At 39.8% G+C, this 14,041-nt stretch overlaps 1 non-coding gene across 1 annotated transcript; it reads right to left on the minus strand.

Annotated features, from left to right (window-relative positions):
* Positions 1–12,002: 12,002 nt before the first annotated feature.
* LOC141722694 (small nucleolar RNA R71) lies at positions 12,003–12,109 on the minus strand. The gene has a single exon (XR_012575699.1). It is a non-coding gene; the product is annotated as a small nucleolar RNA R71 (small nucleolar RNA).
* Between the last annotated feature and the right edge of the window lie 1,932 nt (positions 12,110–14,041).

Consider the following 14,041-nt stretch of genomic DNA (forward strand, 5'->3'; position numbering starts at 1 on the left):
ATGGAATGTAGGATCCCTATTCCCACTAGCATTATGAATGCTTAATTTTCACTTAGGGGTTGTATAAATTAGATAAACTAGTGGGAGCCACTTATAAATAAAGACCCGATTCATATAGTGTCTTGAAATGAAATTGAATATTTTCTAAGTGTTGTTATGTGTTCATCATTTACAGATTTACTATATTCATTATGTCTTCTGCACTATCACTCCGGAGTATACTAGATGCTCACAAGTTGAATGGTCCTAATTTTGCTGACTGGCTTCGAAACTTGAGAATTGTTCTCAGGGTTGAGAAGCTGGAATATGTGCTTGACTCACCTAAGCCTACTGAACCTGCTAGCGATGCACATAATGATGAACATGTTGTGTATCGTAAGTGGATAGATGATGCAAATGTTGCTCAATGCATCATGCTCGCTTCCATGAACATTGAGCTACAGAAGCAACACGAGCATATCGATGATCACACTATCCTTATGCATCTACAAGAGTTGTATGTTGTGGCAGGGAGGATAGCTCGATATGAGATATCGAAGGAACTGTTCGGTTGTAGGATGTCTGAGGGATCATCTGTGAATGACCATGTACTTAAGATGATCAATTTGATTGAACGTCTTGGACAACTTGGTTTTGCCATGGATGGGGAGCTGAGCCAAGACTTGGTCTTGCAATCACTTCCGAGTTCGTTCTCGCAGTTTGTTATGAACTTTCACATGAATAAGCTGGATGTCAGCCTGCCTGAACTCCACAACATGTTGAAGACTGCGGAATCGAATTTTCCCCCTAAGAAGAGTTATGTTCTTCTAATTGGTGAAGGTTCCAATCCTAAGAAAATGAAGAAGAACCCTTCCAAGAAGAAGAAATTAGGTGAGAAAAAGCCGGTTCCACCAAAAGCTGAAGACCCCAAGAGCAAAGCTGTTTGCTTTCACTGTAACAAGGTGGGGCACTGGAAGAGGAACTGCAAGGTTTACCTTGCAGAATTGAAGAAGAAGAAGGGTAGTGAGACTACCGCTTCTGATTCAGGTATGTTCATGATCGAAGTTAATATGTCACTAAGTCAAATTTCTACTTGGGTATTAAATACCGCCTGTGGTTCTCATATTTGCAATTCGTTGCAGGGACTAAGGAAAAGTAGGACTCTTGAAGAAGAGGAGGTGATTCTACGAATGGGAAATGGAGCAAGAGTTGCTGCTGAAGCTGTAGGATCATTTCATTTATATATGCCTACGAGAAAGACTATTGTTCTAAATAATTGTTATTTTGTTCCCTCGATTGTGAGGAATATTATTTCTATTCCATGTTAGACTTGGCTGGATTTTCTTTTGTTATTCAGAATAATAAATGTTCAATTCTTAGAGATAACGTTCTTTATGGAAGTGGTATTTTAAACAATGGTCTGTATGTATGTGACGTAGAGCATAATTTACTACAAATTGAACATACTAATAAAAGAAAAAGGGATGATGAAAATCTCACTTTCTTGTGGCACTGCGGACTTGGTCATATTAGTGAAAATAAGTTGTGGACATTGCATAAGGAAGGGTTACTTGGCCCCTTTGATTTTGAATCATATCCTACATGCCAGTCTTGTCTATTGGGTAAAATGACCAAATCTCCATTTAGTGGACATGGAGAGAGGGCTGCAGATTTGCTAGGATTGGTACACACAGATGTATGTGGACCAATGTCTACGCAAGCCATGGGTGGATTTTCATACTTCATTGCTTTCATAGATGATCGATTTAGATTCAGATATGTGTATTTGATGAAACACAAGTCTGAAGCCTTTGAAAAGTTCAAAGAATATAAGTATGAAGTGGAGAAACAAACCAAACATAGTATTATAACTCTTCGATCAGATCGAGGTGGTGAATACTTGAATGGAGAGTTTCTAGCTTATCTCAAAGAAAATGGTATAGTCTCCCAGTGGACTCCTCCATATACTCCACAGTTGAATGGGGTATCTGAGAGGAGAAATCGAACTTTGTTAGACATGGTTCGGTCCATGATGAGCTATGCGAATCTTCCAGTATTCCTGTGGGGTTATGCATTGGAAACCTCAGCATATTTACTGAATAAGGTGCCTTCCAAATCTGTTCCTCAAACTTCATATGAGATATGGAAAGAAAGGAAACTGAGTCTTAAATACGTTAAGATTTGGGGATGTCCAGCTTATGTCAAGAAAGTTGACCCAGATAAGATGGAATCTCGATCTGTAAAATGTAATTTTGTGGGATATCCTAAAGAGACTTTAGGGTATTACTTTTACACCGATCATCGGGTGTTTGTCTCCAGACATGCTACCTTCTTGGAAAAGCAGTTTATCCTTGAAGGAAACAGGGGGAGCAAAATTGAACTTGATGAAGTTCAAGAAGCACAAACTACTACGGATCAAGTGGAAACACCTGTTAAGACTAAACAACCTTCTGTGGAACAGCCCATTCGTAGGTCAGGGAGAGTGTCTCGCCAACCTGAGAGGTATTATGGCCTTGTCATTGAGAATGACAATGAGTTGTCAATCATTGATGATGACGACCCTGTGACCTATAATGAGGATATGAGTAGTGTTGACTCAGAGAAATGGCATAGTGCCATAAAATCCGAAATGGAATCTATGTATACCAACCAAGTATGGACTCTGGTTGAGGCGCCTGAAGGTGTTAAGCTTATTGGGTGTAAGTATCCCTTAGGCACCTCAACCAGAGTCCATACTTGGTTTCAGTTTTTGGTTGGTATACATAGCCACATGTATAGTCTTTCCTGTCATGTATAGTCTTTTGAATATCATTAGCCACATAAATATGACTTCCTGAAGTAATGTCAGGAATAGTCAAAAGAATCTCAGTGCTTGCACCTACACTTTGAGCATGTGGTTCTTGTGTAGCTGGGGCATTAACATGTGCATCTTCACTTTGAGGAGATGGTTCTTGTGGATTATACCCCTTCTGTGGTGATTGAAGCTTGGTCCTTTTACTGATATAAACTGTTGAAGTCTTTGCTTGTCTCTTGACAGAAGTCTATAGACCAACTTCCTTAGCAATTTCATCAATTTTGGCTGTTTGAGAATCAATAATTCTCTAATTAGGATTTGTCACAATCATGTTTGGAATTACTTGAGACCTGTCAGGATTTGACAATGATGTATTAAGATTTGTTAATTCCTGATCCAGAATAATGTCAGCCAATACAAACCATCTGTTTGCTTCGAAACTCTTTCTACTGCCTTGATCAGTCTTCTTTTCTTAGGCTCAGCACTGCAATTGAAATTTGATATACTTCTGTAATAGCACCAATATCCTCCATTGATCTAGCAGGCATCTTGAACAAAATTGGACCATCACTATCACTCTCAGTATCTGAGGGCTCGTCTACCAGCTTAACACAAGTTGTAGTCTTCCTCCTCTTTCTTCCTACAGTCTCGTTTGTTGTGCAAGACATGCCTATACTATAACAAGACTAAGTCAAATTGACAGCCCTAAGTAAGTTGTATGGTAATCTAAGTTTGCATTTTGTATTGTATCATTAAGTCTGTAAAAGTATAAATAGATTAGATTGGAGTATTTTTCTGTAAACAGTCTCAAGCCTAAGAATAAATTCTAGAAGAAGATCATGAAGATCATGCTTCAGAGACATTGTGAAGAAGCTTGAAGTTCAATAAATCTGTTTTGGGAAAAACATTCTAAGTCAAGAAATCTACAAGTCACAGATTAAGTCTTATAGAGAAGTCATTCGAGAACTCTAGAATGACTTATCGAGAAGTCTAGAAAAGCTTATAGAGAAGTCTCAGAGATATCGACAAGCCAAAATGAAGACATGAATATTGAAGATATCGACAAGCCAAAATATCACTAGAGATCTCTGAGATATCGATAAGTCAAAATATCACTAGAGATCTCTGAGATATCGATTAGTCAAAATTTCACTAGAGATCTCTGAGATATCAATAAGTCTAATTATCACTAGAGATCTCTGAGATATCTACAAGTCATTTCTTCACTAGAGAACTCAGAGATATCGATATGCCAAAATGAAGACATGAAGATTAGAGATCTCGACAAGCCAAATTCTCTTATAGAGAACTCAGAGACTTCAATAAGACAAAACAACTATAGAGTAATAAGAGATCTCGATAAACCATTATATTTATCAAGATGTCGAGTTCTCTATATAAGAAACTGGAGATCTCAAAGTAAAACTCAAGTACAGAATGTAGATCAGTTAAATATCCAAGATTATCAATCAACAAACAAATCAATCACTGATTTGAAAAGTCTACAAAAAGCAACTTGAAGAGTACAAGATCAAAGGCCAAGATTAACTGACAAAGTAAAAGCACAGACATGCACGATTTGCAAAGAAATACTAAGCCAGAAATAGAAAGTTTTAGTTAACTTAAAGTAGGGTTTAGTACATGCTATTGCATACTGTGTAAAACCAGTATTTACTGTTCTATAAAGTAAACACTGGATGCTTTGTTTTAAGTTGTAATTAACATATCTAAAAATCTTGTAACTCTCAAGAAAGAATCTGAGTTCTTTATCAACAAAAAAACCCAGAAATTTTGTAGCAAGACATACTTGATTTTAATATAAAATTAAGTGAGTTCTGAAAGACAGTGTGTTCATGTGCATATCTTATTATTCTTGTTAAAGCATATTATCTCTACAAAACAAATTACTTTGTTCACCATTCATAATAGTTCAAAAAGCCATTAAAATTGTTTAAAACACATTCACCCCTCCTCTGTGTTGTACTCATTACCCAACAAGTGGTATCTTAGCAAAATCTGAAAGCAAACAGATTAAAGATCTTGGAAGAATGAATACACAGAAGCTTAGCGGTATCAAAATTCCTACCTTTGACAGATCTAACTACACACCATAGAAAAAGAAAATGCTACTGTTCATCAGGATGGCTAATCCATTATACATTCAGATCCTCAAGAATGAGCCTTTCACTCCCATGGTAACAGTTGAGGAATCTACAGATGGGGACATGGTGATTCCAACACATTATGCTCCTAAAGATCCTTCAGAATATACTGAACCTGAAAAAGAAAAAGTCTCTCTGGATAGTGGCTTGCAACAAATCTTGATAGAGTCACTTGATAATGTAATTTATAATAACATTGTCAACTATGACACAACCAAATAGATCTGGGAGAAAATAGAGATCTTATGTAAAGGAACAGAGGAGGTTAGTTCAAACCAAAGGAGGATTCCGGTTTCTCAGTATGAGGGGTTTATGGCTAAACCAAAAGAAGGAATAACTGAAGTTTTTGAAAGGTTCAATAAATTGATAAATAACTTGCAGCTATATGAAAAATACTATGAAGTTGAGGAGGTTAACCTAAAGTTCTTGTTAGATCTTCCTGACCATTTTGAACTGAAAATATCAGCTATTAGAGAAGGAAGAGTTTTAAGCAGAATGACTTTGGAAGTTCTTTTTGGAAACTTGAAAACTTATGAACTTGAAATGCTGCAAAGAAAGTCACTAAAAGCACACCATGGTCATATTGTTGATGGTTCAAGTGCTTTGATTGTGAATGACAGAGAAAAAAGTGAAGATGAGCAAGATGATCAAGTTTCAGTTGTTCAAGCTATGGAACAAAAGAAAAAAGGACCTTTTAAAAGCAAGTTGTGTTGGAGCTGGAGGAAGATGAATATTACACTCTGGATGAGCTAGATGAATTGGATTAATCCATGGCTTTCTTAGCTAGGAAATTTTCAAATATAAGAGTCAAGAAGCCAAGATTTTTCAAAAGCAAAGGACAATCTTCCAGCAGCAATAATTGGAAATCAAAAACTAAGTATAATTCAACTAGCAAAGGTGGCTACAAAACAGGATCTGTGGACATACCAAAGATAAGGTGCTTCAATAGTGATGTGTTGGGTCACTTTGCTACTGAATACAGAAAGCCTAAGAAGGTGAAGAAGGATAAAGCTTACATGGAACTGAAAGCAAAGTATGAAGCTCTCTTGAAGAAGCAATCTGGAAAAGCTTATATTGGAGAAGGAAAGAGTTGGAATGATACTGATGTTGATGATGAGGATGAAAAAGTTGGAAACTATGCATTTATGGCTTTTGAGCATGGAGAAGCATCCACTTCAAAATTAAAGGTACCAACTCTAACCACTATTGATTTGAATACTAGTCAATATAAGGAGACTGTAGAAAAGATGAACGTAGAGATGTTTCATATACACACTAGCTTAGTAGCAGCTACTGAGGAAGTCAGTAGGCTAACAAAAGTTAATGAGAAGCTTGAGAGTGAGAAGCAAAAGATGGATCTACTGCTTGTGGAGCTTGAGTCAGTCAAGCAAGAAAATGAATATCTGAAAAACAAGCGGAAGTGTGCAAGTGAGATTGAAGCTGTTGTTATGGATAAAAACTAAGGTTATTATTTGCTGTATTTATTACTAAGATTCGGGAGCTCAAGGCCTTTAATGGCTGCTCTCGTGTATCGTAGCTTAATTCTGCCTTTACGAGATGCCTACGTATCTCTGTGAATTAGAGAATCAAGCCAAAAAACGTAGTTCTGATTTGTGGGGTGAGGCCCCTTATATAGATGTGGGAGTCCTTGAATTGGACTTGGGAGACTTGGTGGACAAGCCTCTGAATTAGGATAGACTTAGGAGTCCTAGGAAGTAGGAAGCTGATTCCTTATCCTTTTAGGTCCTCTTGAGGCTAATCTATAAGGATTTATGTCCTTATCGGGACTCTTCTCAATAGCTGATTTTTCCTTTATTAATTAATTACGAAATTAATTAATAATTAGGGCTTTTGGGCCTTTTTTATTCCATCAGGCCTGATCTGGTCCATCAGGCTTAACCTTTCTGGTCTGAGTGTCATATATCTTTTTATTGGGCCTAGCAGCCCACAGCTTATACAATTAATGCAGTATTTAATTATACAATCATAATTTATTTATCCCTATCATTTGCCCCCCAACTTTTGGGAAACATTGATTAGGTTTCGCAGAAGTTAAGTCTATTTATTCCCTTACATGGTTTCGTTTTTGCATAAAGTGTGGAGCGACCTACACATTTACAATGAATCTTCCTTTTATTCAAGAATCATCTAATTTTCTGGAATTTTCCTTAATTTTCTGGATTTTTCCCTAATTTCTGGGATTTTCCTTTAATTTTCTAGATTTATTCCTTATTTCTGAAAATATTAACATTTTTCAGAAAATATTTAAGGAATTTCCTTATTTTTCTGAATTTTTTCCCTAATTTCCCGGGACTTATCCTTAATTTTCTGGATTTTTCCCTAATTTCCCGGGACTTATCCTTAATTTTCTGGATTTATTCCTTATTTCTGAAAATATTAACATTTTTCAGAAAATATTTAAGGAATTTCCTTATTTTTCTGGATTTTTTCCCTAATTTCCGGGATTTATCCTTTAATTTTCTGGATTTATTCCTTATTTCTGAAAATATTAACATTTTTCAGAAAATATTTAAGGAATTTCCTTATTTTCTAATTAAATGATCAGAAAAATAGAACTTTTGCTGCTCAATACATCCTAGGCGTTGTTGATCCACGCCTAGGAGACAGTTTCCTAACAACGTCTAGGAAACTTGCGTCCTGGGCGTTGTTGGAGGCTGATGCTTCCTGGGCGTTGTTGATCCACGCCTAGGAGACGGTTTCCTAACAACGTCTAGGAAACTTGCGTCCTGGGCGTTGTTGGAGGCTGATGCATTCATAGATCCTAGACGTCGTGCACCCACGCCTAGGAGACAGTTTTCTAACAACGTCTAGGAAACTTGCGTCTTGGGCGTTGTTGGAGACAGATGCTTCCTGGGCGTTGTTGATCCACGCCTAGGAGCCACACTCCTCACAACGGCTAGGGACAATGCTTCCTGGGCGTTGTTGAGGACAGATGCTTCCTGGGCGTTGTTGTACCACGCCTAGGAGCCACACTTCTAACAATGGCTAGGGATGATGCATCCTGGGCGTTGTTGAGGACATATGCTTCCTGGGCGTTGTTGAGGACATATGCTTCCTGGGCGTTGTTGTACCACGCCTAGGAGCCACACTTCTAACAACGGCTTGGGATAATGTACCCTGGGCGTTGTTGAGGCTGTTCGAGTATTGATTTATTTAATGAACTTTGATTTTAAATCTTTTCAAAATTCAAATCTTATGGGCTTCCCGCCTTTTTCTTAGGCCCAGGCCCGTTTGTGCATCTTTGAGCTCCTCTATATAAGAGGTGGAGTGTGAGTTTATTTCTCACACTTCACTTTCACAAAAATTTCTAAACTTCAACTCTGCAATTAGTCTCTCAAGAATCGCCGCCTCCAAGCGATTTCCGGCTTTCTACTCCGCCGCTTTCTGGGCTTATTTTGAAGATTCCGTTTGAATCTTCATCTTCTTTACTTACTTTCAAGAGCTTCATGGGTTTTTTGTCTTCATTCATGGCGGATTCTGATTCATCTCACTCCCATGTCCCCCAAGCTGTTGCCCGTCCCTCTAGGGCCAGCCGAGGTAAAAAATCTCTTGTACATTCCTCAGTTATTTCTCTTAGGGATCTTTTAACCGAATTTAGGCAAGCCTTTCCTAACATGTTACACTTAGATGCATATAATTATCCTTCTAGATTTGGTCCAGATCAAGTTGGTACCATAGCCCGCCTTTTTGGCATTTCTCACCCTTATAGGGCCGAGGCTCCAGGCCCAAATGATAGGGCCTGCTACCCAAAACCTGGGGCCATTCGGGTCTATAAGGAAACCTTCTATGCTGGTTTTCGCCTACCTCCTCATCCTTTTGTTTTTCGCCTTTTGGCTGAGGCCCGAGTCTGTCCGACCCAACTCACACCCAACTCTTGGCGTTTTATTCACTGTTATATGGCCCAATCTCGTAAACACGGTTTTGAGCCAAATGTTTGTGTCTTTCGTTATTTATTTAAATTTGTAAATGCTTCTGAGGACCAAGGATGGGTCAAAATAGTTCATAGATCCTTGGCTCGTTCCTGCTTTATTTCTGGCACCAATCCCGACTCGTATCCAACATGGAAGAGTGAGTGGTTTTATGTATTTCTAGATTCCGAGGAGGGTTGGGACCATTTTTTCAGGCCCAACTTCTCAAAAAGTATAGACGGGTCTTTAAGAGACCTAAAATTGGGGATAGATGAGGATGCGACCATCAAGGCCATTACTGCTGATAACTTGCACCATTGCGCTCTCATCCTTTCTGAGGGTAATTTGCAAGGTTTAGGTCTAAGTGACCTTGGTCCCGAGGGTATTTCTTTCCCCTTTTTGTTCCATTTTCTCCATTCTCTATTTGTCCGTTTTCTTACGTGCTCATATTTGCCTGCAGCTAAGGCCGCTTTGGACACGATCTTCAAGAAGCGGGAGGCCCGTGCCGCCAAGGGCTCTGCTGTTGAGACCCACCGCGACAAGCGGGTTAGGATTGGTGACGGCCCTTCAGTCACGGTTCAGGAGGCCGTCCCTACCTTTTTATCCCAGAGGCCTCCTAGCCTTGATGAAGATACCTCTCCCTTCACCGTCACTTGGGGCCTTTAGAGGAGGGACACGGTGGTAGGGAGTTCCGAGGCTGCCGCCGTTTGGTCTCAGAGTGTGATCACGCCTCGTGACAGGGCTGAGATCGTAGAGTCTTCTGATGACCTACAGATTGAGCGTCTGGGTGCTCAGGCCGTGGCTTCTGTAAGCCTCTTCCTTTTTTAACTGTTTTTTTTACTTACTGTACTTTGATATGTTCGTGCAGATGAATACCTATCTCCAGGCTGCCCTTCACAATTTGAAGGATGTGAGGACCAGCCTAACTATTGCTGAGAGGGACAGGGATAGGTACCTCAAGGCTTCCGAGGCCAACTTCACTCGTTTCCGTGAGGTAGAGAAGGAGCTGGCTGATAAGTGGTATTTTATACCACTTAGAACGTCTTAAAATGGCTTAAATTGGTGTCTTGAAATCAAGTATTTTGTGTATTAGATGCGTTTTTCTAGTGTTTATGCATTTCAGGGTATTAGTTGCATTTCGGAGGAGGAATCATCAAGAATAAGCCTTGGCATGTGTTCACCATTGCGAGAGGAAAAGAACGGGCAGATTACGGCGAAGAAACGGAGCAAACCTGGAAATTTTCCAGTAGGGTCCTGCGCGCCCGCGCAGCAATGCTGAGCGGCCGCGCAGCAGCCTTGCGCGCCCGCGCAGAAATGCTGAGCGGCCGCGCAGGGTTGGGGAAAATAATATATTGTTTTAGACTTCTACTTCTGTTTGGCTTCCAACTTCTATGTAATCTGAGTTTTATGGGACTATTATATAAGTAGATTTGAGACGTTTTTCACAGAGTATTAAGAGGGGATTATGTTTTAGATTGTGTTTCGCAAGAAGCGAAGGAGATAAGGAAGAAGACCGATTTAGCACACAGCAACGAAGAGGAAGCATATATTCTTGTGATTCTTGTTTCGTTGTAACGTTGGATGCTAGTTTTCTTGCTTTGACTTATTTACTCTTGTGACGTACTCTGTTTTAATATAATTAGTTTAGTTGTTATTTTCTTGTGTTCGTTTATCATGATTTCATATGAACCCATGATGGCGATAAGTTCTATTATGGGCTAATCGTGATCATGGGGTTGCAACGGATTTATTATGGAATTCTTTAGTTAATTGTTTAATACTTTAGTGTGTGATGATTGCATGATATCTAGTATTGGTTGTGCGTATTCGTCTTGTGTGCGTCGCGAACATATAAGATAGGGTGTTAATCTCTTGTGAAGCGACAGTGGATCTTGAGATTTAGAACTTGCCATGCTAGCATAGGTTCATGTACGTTGTGCATGATTAGTGGGTAACTCTAACAGTTTTATTTGCCCTATGTAATCAAAAGGAATAACTTGTGCTTAAATCATTGTGTTGTCAATTTCTGTAGACATATAGGAACTCAACATAATTGATGACTATTCAATTTCTATCTTAATTGTGGATGTTTGGTAGAATGGTATTAGTACAATGAAAGTTGGCTTTTATCAGTTTTGTGTTATTCGATTAATATCATCACTGTCACATGCTAAAGGTAATAACTATGGCTATAGAAGGAAGTAATAATGAAGTTGTGATCTCATGAGTGTTTTATTATTGATAAATTGCAGTGTTAGTTAAGTGGTTAATTAAGTAGTTAATTATAGTTAATATTTAATCAACAATTTTAAGTGTTACTATCTTAACATTGAGAAGTAATCATACATTGGTGAGTGAGTTAAATTAGACAATAACTTAGTCTGAGTCTCTGAGGGAACGAACTAGAAAGTATTCTATATTACTTGCGAACGCGTATACTTGCGTGAATATTAGTGCGTGATTTCGCCCTAACAAGTTTTTGGCGCCGCTGCCGGGGACTCGGCGTATTTGTTTAGTTTATGTACTTACCATCATTGGTCATTAGGACTCAGTGATTAGGACGTAGTAGTTAATTACTCTTTTCGGTTGTGTTTCAGGTACTTTAGTGCGTTTATGCAAACTCGTTCTCGTGCTCGCAAGAGGACCTTAGATACAGCTGAGGAGAAAGACGAAGTTCTTGATACACCGGAGAAGTTAGATTTTGAGGATTCGGATTCAGGAACTGAGCAGAAAGAACCAGTAAACATGGGAGATCATATTGTTCAAGCTGATCCAGCTCTTATGGATTTTTCTCGGCCTAAAATTGATGACATTCAGTCAAGCATCCTTCATCCGGCTATTCAAGCTAACACCTTTGAAATCAAGCCGGGCACTATTCAGATGGTGCAGAATTTTGTTTCTTTTGGAGGAGCGGCAACTGAAGACCCCAACATGCACATAAGGAATTTTGTCGAGATCTGCAGCACTTTTAAGTATAATGGCGTGACTGATGAGGCTATCAAGTTGAGGCTTTTCCCATTCTCACTGAGGGATAAGGCTAAAGACTGGTTACATTCTGAACCAGCTGGGTCAATCACTACGTGGCAAGATCTTGCGCAAAAGTTTCTGGTGAAGTTTTATCCAATGGCAAAGACTGCTGCTATGAGGAGTGCTCTCACTCAGTTTGCGCAGCAACCTACAGAATCTATGTGCGAGGCTTGGGAACGCTACAAGAAAATGTTGAGAAAATGTCCACATCATGGAATGCCGGATTGGATGGTAATCACTGGTTTTTATAATGGTTTGGGGGCTCAATCTCGGCCCATGCTCGATGCAGCAGCTGGAGGCGCCTTATGGGCTAAAAGCTATACTGAGGTGTACAATCTTATTGAGATGATGGCTGCAAATGAGCATCAAAACCCAACTCAGAGGATGACATCAGGCAAGGTAGCAGGTATTCTGGAAGTTGATGCAGCCACCGCTATTGCAGCCCAGCTCCAAGCGCTATCAATGAAGGTTGATTCTTTGGCTACGTATGGAGTTAATCAAATAGCTATGGTTTGTGAGCTTTGTGCAGGTTCTCATGCTACGGATCAGTGTTCTCTTGTCAACGAATCTGTTCAGTATGTGAATAATTATCAGCGACAACAGCAGCCTGTGCCAGCGACCTATCATCCTAATAACAGAAATCATCCAAATTTCAGCTGGGGAAATAATCAGAATGCTATTCAGCCACCATATCAGCAAGGAGTGAGTAAACAGTTTAACCCACCTGGATTCCAGCAACCACAGCAGTAAGCTACAAGACAATCATATCCTCAACAGGGAAGTGCAGCTGCACCTACTAGTGCTGATTTTGAGGAACTTAAGCTGTTGTGCAAGAGTCAGGCGCTTTCTATCAAGATCTTGGAAAATCAAATCGGTCAATTAGCCAATGCAGTGCTCAATCATCAACCTGGCACTCTTCCCAGTGACACGGAAGTACCGGGCAGGAAGGAAGCTAAAGAGCAAGTCAAGGCTATTACCTTAAGGTCTGGAAAAGTAGCTGATGCTGAAAAGGCAAAAGAAGTCGAAGCTGAAGTTCGAGATGAAGAATCTAAGCAAAGGGAGAAAGCGGCGGAACCAAGGAAGACTACTGTTGAACACACTCTGCCTGAGGCTAATATAGGGGAGAAACAGCTCTATCCTCCACCACCTTTTCCTAAGAGATTGCAGCAACAAAAGCTGGATAGACAGTTCGGGAAGTTTCTGGAGGTGTTCAAGAAACTTCACATCAATATACCTTTCGCTGAGGCTCTGGAACAAATGCCTAGTTATGCGAAGTTTATGAAGACTATTCTTTCAAGGAAGGTGAAACTGGATGACCTTGAAACCGTTGCTCTCACGGAAGAATGCAGCGCGGTTCTGCAACAAAAGTTACCACCAAAACTGAAAGATCCAGGAAGCTTCACCATTCCTTGCACCATTGGCAATCTAACTTTTGACAAGTGCCTTTGTGATTTGGGAGCAAGCATTAATCTGATGCCGTTGTCGATCTTTAAAAAGCTGGACCTACCTGATCCAAAACCCACATACATGTCGCTACAATTGGCGGACCGTTCCATTACTTACCCAAGGGGCATAGTTGAGGATGTGCTCGTCAAGGTGGATAAGCTCTTCTTTCCTGCTGATTTTGTTATTCTGGATTTTGAGGAAGATAAAAAGATTCCCATAATCTTGGGGAGGCCTTTCCTGGCAACTGGCCGTACCTTGATAGATGTGCAAAAAGGAGAACTTACTATGCGGGTTCAAGATCAGGATGTGACCTTCAACGTATTCAAGGCAATGAAATTCCCTACAGAAGATGAGGAGTGCTTAAAAGTGGATGTGATTGATTCTGCGGTTACTTCGGAACTCGATCACATGCTAATGTCTGATGTATTGGAAAAGGCCTTAGTGGGGGAATTTGACAGTGATGATGAAGATAGCAACGAGCAATTACAATATCTGAACGCTTCTCCCTGGAAGCGAAAGCTAGATATACCATTTGAATCTCTTGGTACTTCTGACCTCAAGAACGCTGAAGGGAAGCTCAAACCATCAATAGAGGAAGCGCCTACCTTAGAGCTCAAACCATTACCTGAACACTTGAGGTATGCCTTTTTAGGTGATTCATCTACGTTACCTGTTATTATTTCAGCTGACCTTTCAGGTAGTGA

The sequence above is a fragment of the Apium graveolens genome, chromosome 4 (genome assembly GCF_009905375.1).
Source record: "Apium graveolens cultivar Ventura chromosome 4, ASM990537v1, whole genome shotgun sequence".
NCBI classification, from domain to species: Eukaryota; Viridiplantae; Streptophyta; class Magnoliopsida; order Apiales; family Apiaceae; genus Apium; species Apium graveolens.